The sequence below is a fragment of the Erpetoichthys calabaricus genome, chromosome 4 (assembly GCF_900747795.2).
Source record: "Erpetoichthys calabaricus chromosome 4, fErpCal1.3, whole genome shotgun sequence".
NCBI lineage: Eukaryota > Metazoa > Chordata > Cladistia > Polypteriformes > Polypteridae > Erpetoichthys > Erpetoichthys calabaricus.
Genome location: NC_041397.2, coordinates 169,472,190 through 169,484,419, shown reverse-complemented (window position 1 = coordinate 169,484,419; position 12,230 = coordinate 169,472,190). Strand labels below are relative to the sequence as shown.

At 37.5% G+C, this 12,230-nt stretch overlaps 2 protein-coding genes across 2 annotated transcripts in view; both read right to left on the bottom strand.

The window, feature by feature from the left end:
* jagn1a (jagunal homolog 1a) overlaps positions 1–12,230 on the bottom strand; it is a 469,310-nt gene that overhangs the window by 322,511 nt on the left and 134,569 nt on the right. The gene's annotated exons all lie outside the window — the stretch shown is intronic.
* The window catches only part of col8a1a (collagen, type VIII, alpha 1a), a 181,136-nt gene that overhangs the window by 51,378 nt on the left and 117,528 nt on the right, over positions 1–12,230 (bottom strand). The window contains exon 4 of the mRNA XM_028799917.2: positions 8,401–8,465. The gene's annotated coding sequence lies outside the window, so the exon portion shown is untranslated. The remainder of the gene's footprint in view (positions 1–8,400; positions 8,466–12,230) is intronic.

Sequence of the window (12,230 nt, the reverse complement as noted above, 5' to 3'; positions counted from 1 at the left end):
TACCATTACAGGTTACCTGACATGGAGACTTCTGACCCTTATTGCATACCTAATTCCCTCTTTATTTCTTATATGTTAAATTTACATTTATTTACTTAAACTTTCTGTTCTGAATTTTCAAAATTTGGTAAGTTTTTTCTTTCATTGTTGTCTCTTTTTTTTTACCGTTTAACTAGTGCTAAGTACCAGTCAGTACCATTGTACAGTAAAATTTAAGCAACGTCAAAACAAGATGAAGCAATTTATATTTGAATGACACTCAATGTCATACATCTGTCCTTGCAGCTTTCTATATGAATTCAAATATCTCCTTTAAGAAACAGAAACCAATGGGTAAAAACAGTCCATGGTGCTTTACTCTGTTATTTAAGTCAAGGCAAAGGGAAGAAACTAGACAAAAAGTCAAAAACGAGAAAGAAGGTAATTAGCAGAAGTTAACCGTGCAGGTACTTAAAAGGAAATTGGAGAAAAAGAGAGATAAAAATGGGAAAATGACAAATTTAGTAACAGTTGGGAATAAAGGGACAAGTGGAAATCAGTATCACTATGTGAAATGATATAGAACACCAGGTACAGTAAATTAATGCAGTAAGAAAAGGGATTACACAATGTATTTGATAATTGAAGAAATTTAGGAATACGCAGGGATTACATTTTTTGGATACAACAGTACATTGTAGCTTTTCGTTCATGCGCAAAAAACAAAAAGAAGGCTAATAAAGTGAGAACTGAAACAGCTGTGAAATATTTGGATGCATGTTGGTTACAGACATTTTATTTTTTACCATTTTAGAAAGTTTTGTTACTGTTATTGATTGAAGAATGGCTAGTGCAAGTAGTAAGAAGGCCAGTGAAAGTGTTTTAGAAATATAAGTATATGGGTGGAATATTCAGAGATGACTGAAGGTATGTTTGGCAAGTTTATCATGCATCTAACAAAGTGGGAATTGTTAATGAAAGGAAAGACACCGGGTAATTGCAGTTCTTGGGGGCAAAAGAATGTAGAAACAGGAAAGTCCAGTTGAGTCACAAAAGAGTTCAGGAGGTGAGAAGTAACATTGAAGCCTTGCTTGAGAAATTAAAAAAAAAAAGACATTATCAGCAGAAGCAGTTGTTAGACTTGGTATGAAAAAGTAGAAACTACATGGCCCATATATGCATTACTAAAAGATAAGCTACACATTAAAGGATGAGAAACTAGTTTAAAAGAAAACTTTTCTGCCTTATTAATTTGGGTTAAAACCATACATAACTGGAAGCTGTTCAGCTCTAGTTATACTCCTCCCCTACTTCCAAAGCAGTATCCAATACAAGCCTTGGAAAAAGCTAAATCAGTAGTAGCACAGTTGTTGAAGGATGACATAAAACAGGCTCACCATGCAGTAGTCCTATTTGGCCAGTATAGAAGATGAATGGCATATGCAGCATAACCATGGATTACAAAGCTTTGAGTAAATGAGAGGATGAATTAACACCATTAATAGCTAATCCTTCCACTATATTAATGGCCTTGAAACATAAACATGCTTTCATTTCGACAATTAACTTGTGTAATGGATTTTTGCCAATACTGTTACATCCAGATTTACAATTATGGTTTGCCTTTACTATAGGAAATATACAGTATCCATGGACTTGTTTACCTCAAGGTTTTCAAAAATGTCCAACCGTGTATAATATGTCTTTAAGGCAGCATTTAAGTGAACTGGATTTAATATGTAGCATCTGCGAAACCTGATGGATTGCACCAAACATATTAACTGGATATTCTAAACACTTTGGATCAATGGACTATATACCATGTACAGAACACTGCTTCTAAAAGGCTGTTTGTAACTGAACAAACCTTGATCTGATTAAAATCTGGATTACCATACTATTAATCATAAACTGGACTGTAAATCATTTTTCTTCCAAAAAACAACAGAACATTATGCTGTGACTACTTCAGAATACTTCTTCTTCTTCTTTTGGCTGCTCCCGTTAGGGGTTGCCACAGTGGATCATCTTCTTCCATATCTTTCTGTCCTCTGCATCTTGCTCTGTTACATCCATCACCTGCCTGTCCTCTCTCACCACATCCATAAACCTTCGCTTAGGCGTTCCTCTTTTCCTCTTCCCTGGCAGCTCTATCCTTAGCATCCTTCTCCCAATATGCCCAGCATCTCTCCTCTGCACATGAACAAAACCAACGCAATCTCGCCTCTCTGTCTTTGTCTCCCAACCGTCCAACTTGAGCTGACCCTCTAATGTACTAATTTCTAATCCTATCCATCCTCGTCACACCCAGTGCAAATCTTAGCATCTTTAACTCTGTTACCTCCAGCTCTGTCTCCTGCTTTCTGGTCAGTGCCACCGTCTCCAACCCATATAACATAGCTGGGCTCACTACCATCCTGTAGACCTTCCCTTTCACTCTTGCTGATACCCATCTGTCACAAATTACTCCTGACACTCTTCTCCACCCATTCCACCCTGCCTGCACTCTCTTTTTCGCCTCTCTTCCACAATCCCCATTACTCTGTACTGTTGATCCCAAGTATTTAAACTCATCCACCTTTGCCAGCTCTTCTCCCTGCATCCTCACCATTCCAGCTGACCTCCCTCTCATTTACACACATATACCTGTATTCTGTCTTGTTCCTACTGACCTTCATTCCTCTCCTCTCTAGAGCATATCTCCACCTCTCCAGGGTCTCCTCAACCTGCTCCCTATTATCGCTACAGATCACAATGTCATCAGCAAACATCATAGTCCACGGGCACTCCTGTCTAATCTTGTCTGCCAATCTGACCATGACCATTGCAAATAACAAAGGGCTCTGAGCCGATCCCTAATGTAATGCCACCTCCAACTTGAATGCATCTGTCACTCCTACCGCAGACCTCACCACTGTCACACTTCCCTCCTACATATCCTGTACAACTCTTGCATACTTCTCTGCCACTCCCGATTTCCTCATACAATACCACAGCTCCTCTTGAGGCACCCTGTCATATGCTTTCTCCAGGTCCACAAAGACGCAATGCAACTCCTTCTGGCCTTCTCTAAACTTCTCCATCAACATCCTCAGAGCAAACATTGCATCTGTGGTGCTCTTTCTTGGCATGAAACCATACTGCTGCTCACTAATCATCACCTCACTTCTTAAGCTTCCACTACTCTTTCCCATAACTTCATGCTGTGGCTCATCAATTTTATTCCCCTGTAGTTACTGCAGTCCTGCACATCCCCCTTACTCTTAAATATCGGCACTAGTACACTTCTTCTCCACTCCTCAGGCATCCTATAGCACTTCAACTCTGGAACTCTCTTCCTCAGTCTCATCGAGATTGCTCCTGTTTCTGCACTTTTAAATCGCAACTGAAAACTTTCCTCTTCTACGAACTTTTGTCATCTGTGTAATTTTTTTTTTTACTCTGTATGTAAAACAACCTTGGGTTTGTGAAAGGTGCTCAATAAATGTAACCTATTATTATTATTATTTTATCCTCTCACGTTCCAAGATTCCATTAAACAATCTGGTTAAAAACTCCACTGCCATCTCTCCTAAACACCTCCATGCTTCCATAGGCATGTCATCTGGACCAACGGCCTTTCCATTTTTCATCCTCTTCATAGCTGTCCTTACTTCCTCCTTGTTAATCCATTGCACTTTCTGATTCTCTATCTTCACATCATCCAACCTCTTCTCTCTCTCGTTCTCTTCATTCATCAGCCTCTCAAAGTACTCTTTCCATCTGCTCAACACACTCTCCTCGCTTGTGAGTATGTTTCCATCTTTATCCTTTATCACCCTAACCTGCTGCACATCTTTCCCAGCTCGGTCCCTCTGTCTAGCCAATCGGTCCAGGTCCTTTTCTCCCTCCTTAGTGTCCAACCTCTCATACAACTCATCATACGCTTTTTCTTTAGCCTTCGCCACCTCTCTCTTCACCTTGTGCCTTATCTCCTTGTACTCTTGTCCACTTTCTGCATCTCTCTGACTATCCCACTTCTTCTTTGCCATCCTCTTCCTCTGTATACTCTCCTGTATTTCCTCATTCCACCACCGGGTTTCCTTTTCCTCCTTCCTCTTTCCAGATGTCACGCTAAGCTCCCTTCTTGCTGTCACCCTTATTACATCTGATGTAGCTTCCCAGTTGTCAGGTAACTCTTCACTGCCACCCAGTGCCTGTCTCACCTCCTCCCTAAACTCAACCTTACAGTCTTCCTTTTTCAACTTCCACCATTTGATCCTTGGCTCTGCCCTCACTCTCTTCCTCTTCTTGATCTCCAATGTCATCCTACAGACCACCATCCTATGCTGCTTAGCTACACTTTCCCCTGCCACCACTTTGCAGTCTTCAATCTCCTTCAGATCAGCTCTTCTGCATAGGATGTAATCTACCTGTGTGCATTTTCCTCCACTCTCCACCCTAACCCTAACCCTATGTTCCGCCCTCTTCTTAACATACATATTCAAAACAGCCATGTTCATCCTTTTGGAAAAATCCACTATCCTCTGACCTACTTCATTCCTCTCCTTGACACCATACCTACCCATCACCTCCTCATCTCCACTCTTCCCTTCACCAACACGCCCATTGAAATCCGCACCAATCACCACTTCCTGTCCCTTGGGTACACTGTTCATCACTTCAACCAACTCACTATAAAAATCTTCTTTCTCACCCATTGCACACCCTACTTGTGGTGCATATTGCACTAACAACATTCATCATCACACCTCCAATTTCCAGCTTCATAATCATTACTCTGTCTGACACTCTTTTCACCTCCAAAACTCTCTTGACATACTGTTCCTTCAGAATAACCCCTACTCCATTTCTCCTTCCATCCATACCATGATTGAACAATTTGAATCCACCTCCGATCCACCAGGCCTTACTCCCCTTCCGTTTAGTCTCTTGCACGCACAATATATTAACCTTCCTTCTCTCTATCATATCTGCTAACTCTCTCCCCTTACCAGTCACACTACCAACATTCAAAGTTCCTACCCTCAGTTCCACTCTCTTTACTTTCCTCCTCTCCTCCTGCCTCTGGACATGTCTCCCCCCTCTTCTTCTACCTTCTTCTTCTTCAGCCAACAGTAGCCCAAATTCTGCCAGCACCCTGTTGGCTAACAGTACTGGTGGCAGTCGTTGTTAACCTGTGACTCGACCGAAACTGGTATGGAAATTTGTATTGTTGTCTGCATATTGATTTGGCAAAATTTTACACCGGATGCCCTTCCTGACGTAATTCTCCCCATTTATCCAGGCTTGGGACCGGCACAAAGAAACACACTAGTTTGTGCATCCCCTGTGGCCTGGTTTGACTACTTCAGAATACAGCTGCACTAAATAATACTATTTCATTCTGATGTATGTGTTTCATGATAAATTAATTTTGTTGCTGTTATTTTCGATTCTTATATTTCTGTTTAATTCTTCTTTTTGGACCAACCTCTTTTAATCCATTTAGCTGCAACTCATTCTGTTACAAACACAGGAGAGTGTCATCATTCTTGATTATGTACAGTAAACAATACATATATAGAGGTGGACAAAAGTAGGTTTACAGTTATTCGTATGGAAAAAGACATATACAGTAGGTTATGATTAATACAATAGCTTTATTAACTTTATTATCTCAAAAGAATGGTACAGTGCCCTTAGGGACAATCGTGTAAGTTCTCAATTTGCCAGCCTTCATTATTTACACATTTTTGTAGTCTACCTGCTACACTCAAGCACACTTTATTAAGACACATAATAAAAATAAATAATACAATATAAAAATTAAATAATACAACAGTAAACTGTGTTTTGCATACTCACAACTTTAAACCTTTTGCCCACCCCGTATTTTAAAATGTATATGAAGGGGGACTGTGAAAGGACACAGTAGTAATAAAACAATACAATTTAACTCTAATGTAAAAACATAATGTTATGAATTGTGCACTTGGAGAATTTTTTTTCTCTCTTGAAATTTTTTTCAGAACCATATTATATGGGAATTTAGGCTGTCTTTTTTTGTCTAGCTCATTCTGTATGGGTTCTACACAGTTAGATGTTTCCTAAATGTAATGGCTAATTATTCTTGGTGAAGCAACATTATCATTAGCATTACTGACACACAGCTCCCAGTTGGAAGTTACGCAGCATGAGCCACTCCTTGCCTCATCAGTGTGACCCATTAAATCTCATGCACATTCATTCGATATCAGCATTATATAAAATGAAACGTGTATTCTTTCCCTACTGCCTGGTTTCCAATTCTGCCATGTCTCTGTCTCACTTTGATTTCTGATTTACAAGATGGCTTTGGTGTTTAGGGTTTGGTGTTTAAGATTTCGACTTGTTTCTGGTTTGGCAAACATTTAAACTTCTGGTCCTCTTCTTGCCCTCAGGCAAAATGCATAGATAAGGAAAGCATTTTACTGCAAGCAGCCTGTTTACCTGTAAACAGCCTTAGACATTTCCTGTACAGCAGTAATTAATTTAACCGTTTCATGTATGCAAACTATGTTTTAGGATGTGAAAACCATTTGATGTGTCAATTTTAATTCAAAGAGTCTCTCTCACAAATTCATTAATGTGACAGCAATATAGATAGCAGCATTTATCTACTCAAACTGTGTCTCTATTAATGTTCTCTTTATGGATAGGTATTTTGAGTCCGTTTGGACAGTTCATCAAGACAGTATACTCTTGGTGCAAGTGTCAGTCTTTTCCTTTAAAAAATCTGAAAGATCCCTAATTTACTGGGGATTGTACTGCAGGCATCACATGCAAATGTAATCCCCCTGAACCCAATATTGCAGTAAACTTATAATACGGTTATAAGTGAATATTTTTCTTTTTTTAAACTTATGAATTTCAATTTAAAGTAAATATGGTTGATGATTTATACTTGTTTTGACTTCATGTTTCTCCTTGGTTTGCTCTGCTGGCTGTTTGATTGTCCATTACTGGTGGCTCACCAGTTAATGTCTCTTTGTCTCTCAATTAATGATGTGCAGCCTATTTTATTCCTCTTATTTTAAAGGGACAGAGCACAGGGATAAAGTACATCCTTATAGAAGCTTAATTAAAAAAAAACTGTTGCACTCAGTGACATATTTGCATTTGAGCCCCCAACATCTGGAAATCTTGGAGGCTCCTTTTTAAAAAGTTACACCAGAAAAGGGCCTTGAGTCGCCACAAAATTAATTATTATTTAATAGCAAAGTATCTAAAGTGAAAAACTACACTATATATAAAAAGCCACATAAAATTTGGCCTTTATTTAATTTAATTTTATTTTTATATGTGATGTTCATAGACTTTAAATATGTGCGTGTGACATCCGGAGGACTGTGGTCGTCTTGAAGTGGTCTTGCTGTAACTCATTTCCCAATTATGTAGATAATGCATAAGAGATGATACTTGTCATTTATTCCGTGCCAAGCTTTTCCCAATAACCAAATGAATCCAACAGTCACCAAAGCATATAAAACACCTAGCGGAATGCAGAACAATATGCGCAAAGAATGCCTCATTGTCTCAGTGCCTCGGTCTTCATAATAGAGCACTTGTGCTATAATACATATTGTGAGAGATCTCATATCAGATCTGGAAGGATACCTTGCAAAGATATCTTCCTGATACTCTGAAAAATACAGCGTGCAGGAAACTTGAAGCATCTTTCAGTGTGCACTTTCCAAACTGGCGGCCACACGATTTTTTAATTAGGGACACTAACTCTGTGTCTTTTAACAGAAGATTAATGGTAAAACATATGTTGATTCAAAATTTTCTTACATTATGTAATGTAAATATTTCCACACACTGCTTGTCTTTTTCTCTGCTGTGAATTAAATTTTTGATATCATATTATATTTCAGTTCAAATGTAAACCTAAAATATGTTTTTAATGGCATATTTGTGCTTTTCCATGTCTTTAACAGCATGTCTGATTCATGCAGAATTAACTTTGTAACATTACCTACCATACTAAGTACGTTAGTCCTGCTCATGTGTTGGTCTAAGTTAGTATGCAACTTTGTTCCCCTTCTCTGACTTTAAAAAGGACGCTGCAACTGCACTTAGTCTTAATCTTGGTCCACTGCTAGTCCACAGTACTGGGGCACACTGCAACAGCATTAAACCCAAATCTAAGTCTTGTTACAATAAATATGAACTAAGACCCGGGATCATCTCCAGCTAATACAGTGCCTCTGACTCATTATGTTTTCTCCAGGTACTTTCTATATTTCAAAATACATGTCTGTTATATAAGCTGCCACATCAAAATTGATGCATTATAAGTAAGTGGTGTGGAAGTCTTGTTTAGAGTTAGAACTCAAAAATCATTCCTGTATCTAATAATTCAGCTGTTTCACTTTTAAAATTATTTTAAATACTTACAACTTAAATAAGGTGTAATGTCTCTTCTCTAATGTCCTTTGATTACTTTCCTGCTGCCTCCTTTCCTGTAATACACCAAAGAAAAACAAAGGAAATGTTTTAAAGTGATAAAATACTGGCATCAGTAAAATGCATTCCCATTGCAAAAACTATACATGTGTAAACCTTGTTTGGACATCATGAAATATTACCTAAAAGCAGTGCTTGAAGTGGAAGCAAAGTACTGGAATTATTTTTTTTATTGTGATACAGTGACATTTGAACCTTGGGATACCTCAGAACCTGCTCTTGTTGGGTTTTTCCCTTGAAGAGGTTGCAGTGGTCACCATTATGGCAAAAATAGGTGTCAACATCGATCAATCGTTGCCAGACACTGAAAGTCGATTGAATTCCATCTTGAAGATGGAGTACCAGCCCATTTCAAGCACTGCCTGAACACCATTCACTGTTTTTCAATGTTTTTTTCTTTTCATCTCATTTGTCACAAAATTTTCAGTATAATTCTTACATTAAAAATGAACTATAAATTTCTGGTTACATTGACCATTTATTGTGATAGTATAAGACTGTCTTGAATATTTTTTGAGAGCTATGGATCAACAATAATGAGGACATAATGAAGAAAACCATTTATCATTTTTTTATATTTACATGGTTAAATATTTTATGAATGTAAGAGGTTAGCTTAAATAAAACTTACAAACCTATAACAGTGATACTCACAAACCAATGAGCATCAACATACATATTAAACACTTGACTTACCATTTCCGAAGCTGGTTAATCTTAAAGTTGGAGCGTTTACAATATTATTATAATATATGTTAATACTCCATAAAAAGTGAATTTAGGAAATCAGACTTAATCTAACAAATTACTCTGAAAGTTAAGTTTAATAGACCATTCAAAGACCCAAAAATTATAGCTGATTTCTTTGGGCCCTGCAGTTGCAAAATAACTTTGTGAATTTTAAAGTCAAGAGAAGAACACCTAAACAAACCAGAAAGCTACAACTCAAGCTGACCTGAAAATGTATCTTGCAATGGGACGTGATCAAAAACCCTCAAGGAAATTCTCCACAGAAAAAGTCAATCTATAGTTTGGTAATAGCCAAGTCACAGTCCAGATCTAATTTCTATGAGAATGCCATGAATGTATAAAGATGGATATAAAATGGACTAAACATAAAATCTTAAAAAGCCACACAACTGAAACAGTTCTGTGTAGAGGAGTGGAGAGATATATTTACTACTTGGTATAAGTGAAAAATAGGCAATACCAAGAAGAGTTTACATTAAGTTATTTTCCTTTGAAGAGGGGAACACCAGCGACTAATGTTATACTATGTTATGTTATGCTTTTTCATTGAAAATGTGTACAATCAAATTCTATCCCTTTTAAAAATATTTTATTCAACATAATGTTACTGTGTAATGTTTTATCCTTTTCTAATCTGTGCTATTAGTACTAAGGCATAACTTACCATTAATGATAAAGAATTGCCCTGATTAATTCTAATTGATGGTGATATTAATGTAAAATCAGGCTCGGACAGTACTTGATTGGGAAACCATCTAGAAAAAGCTTGGGTTGCCACTAGAAGAGGTGTTGGTGAGACCAGTAGGGGGTGCTTACCGTGTTGAAAGTGTGTGGGTTCCAATACCCCACTGCAGTGACAGGGCCACTGTACTGTAAATATGGTGTTGTCATTTGGATTGAGATTTAAAAACTGAAGTCCAGACTCGCTTTGTTCTCCTGTGCAAAGTGGGGTTTCCTTCCACTTCCACAATTTGATCCCACCTTCTGCACAGTCTTATTGTGATTTCTTTCTGTTTATTTTGGTTTGCAATGAAGTTTGTGCCATGTGACTGAATAAAGTCTTTAACATGCTGGTATAGGCGTAGAATGGAACTTGACTTCTGCTTGATACTAAAGAAAAAGGTTTTATCTTGTGCTGGATTTAAATGGCTCCAAATGACAGGTGTACAAGTTAAAAATAACACCTTGAAAATATTCACAATTGTAGGGAAAGTTAGCAGCTACAATATAAATAATAAAATAATAGCAACAATAATAATCCTCGGACTGATGTAACATTGGAGGCACAGATACAGTAAAATTAAATTCAGCGATCAACGTGGCAATAGGATTGGAGCTGCTGGTTTAGATTGCATTCCTAAAGGCTGATTTCATTCAAAGTATACTGTAACATTTTACATTGATTGGATGGTGATATTGCTTTATTTGCATACTTTTGTAAGGTACATGAACCAGGGTAAATGTTTAGTGCAAATCATTATGTAATTATATTAGGCTAGTCCGTTTATTTCAGGGTTGTAAATTACTTTTAAATTTATTGGGTACTGCATGGAAAGATTATGATTATATTCTCACTATTACTGAAAGTTGTCTGTTTTTCTGGCAGGCTAAATGGGAAGTTACTTGCCTTTTAAATATATTGTGATGCAAAGCCATTTCTTTTTTTTACTTATGTGACATAGATTAATTCCTTTTAGAGAAATATGAAAATGAAAAAAAAGGCTGTTATTATAGCCCAATTGCTATGTGTTTTCTGAAATGTTTTGCAGCATGCGAGTATTTTTGTAAGAAAGTCTTGCAGAGTGACTCCTCTCTTGTGTCTGCATGTACAGATATATCAATAATGTCTCTAGTATCTACTTAGAATAATTGCAATGACTTGCAACTGTGAGCTACTAAATTTACAGAAGTCTTCTACTGTTAACAGGTTTGAAGTCTGAATATAGCACATTATCCATCTATTTTACAAGCCTGCTTATCCAGAGCATGGTCGAAGGAAAGCTGGTGCCTATGCAAGCAAACGTTGGGTGCAAGGCTGGAATAATCTGTGGACAAGGAAACAGACTATCATAGGTTGATCGCACATTCACACTGGGGCCAATATAGCATCGCCAATTCACCTATCTTGTGTTTCTTTGTGCTGTGGAAGGTAGGCATGAGACAAAAGTGAATTTTGCAATAGAAAATACTGCCAAAACAAAATGTGTCCTTTTATCGTGAATTGTATCACATTACCACATAACTCGAATGAAACACAATGATAAATTAAAACATCTTTCATTGAAAGCAGAGAATAAAAAATCTCATTGAAAAATTAGAACTAAGGTATGTCACGACAAACTCCACTTTGGTATACAGCAGCTGTTACTCACTGTCTGTATAATTATATAAAGGTGAAACTTGTCAATGCATAATACAGACATCATGAAAGTACATGAAAGTTGGCTTTGGCTGCAGCTTAAGTGTTTTGCGACACACAAATTAGTGAGTCAAATCCTTAGATAAATTCAGCAAATCATAACAATGTTTTATAAACTCGCCTGTGTGTACACACGCATATTTTCCAATAGAACTTTATTGGGTCTCTCAAAGAACAAAACTATCGTCATAGTGAAACAGCTGTAAGATATACTCGAATGCTGCTGGGAGTAGCAAACTGCAGTTACTGCCGCTCTCATGAGCCATGGATGTGAGAACGAGTACTTGATACATTGATGCAACTTTCATTGGTACTGATTTAGAAATAGGGTATATTACAGCAAACATCCGCAGTGGATCTTGCATTGTCCTCTTGCTTTGTAGCGAGAAAGTAGAAAAATTCCCCTTGCATGCTTTTCTACTCAAACCATTCATCTGTCTCTGATCTGTTGGAACCCAGTGAGCGCATGTTTTCAACTACAGATGATATTGTCACAGCAGAGAGGTCTCAACTTCATGCAGAGTGCTGACACTCTCATTTTTCTTAACAGGAAATCATTATTGATCCATTGTATTACAGACTTATAGGTCTA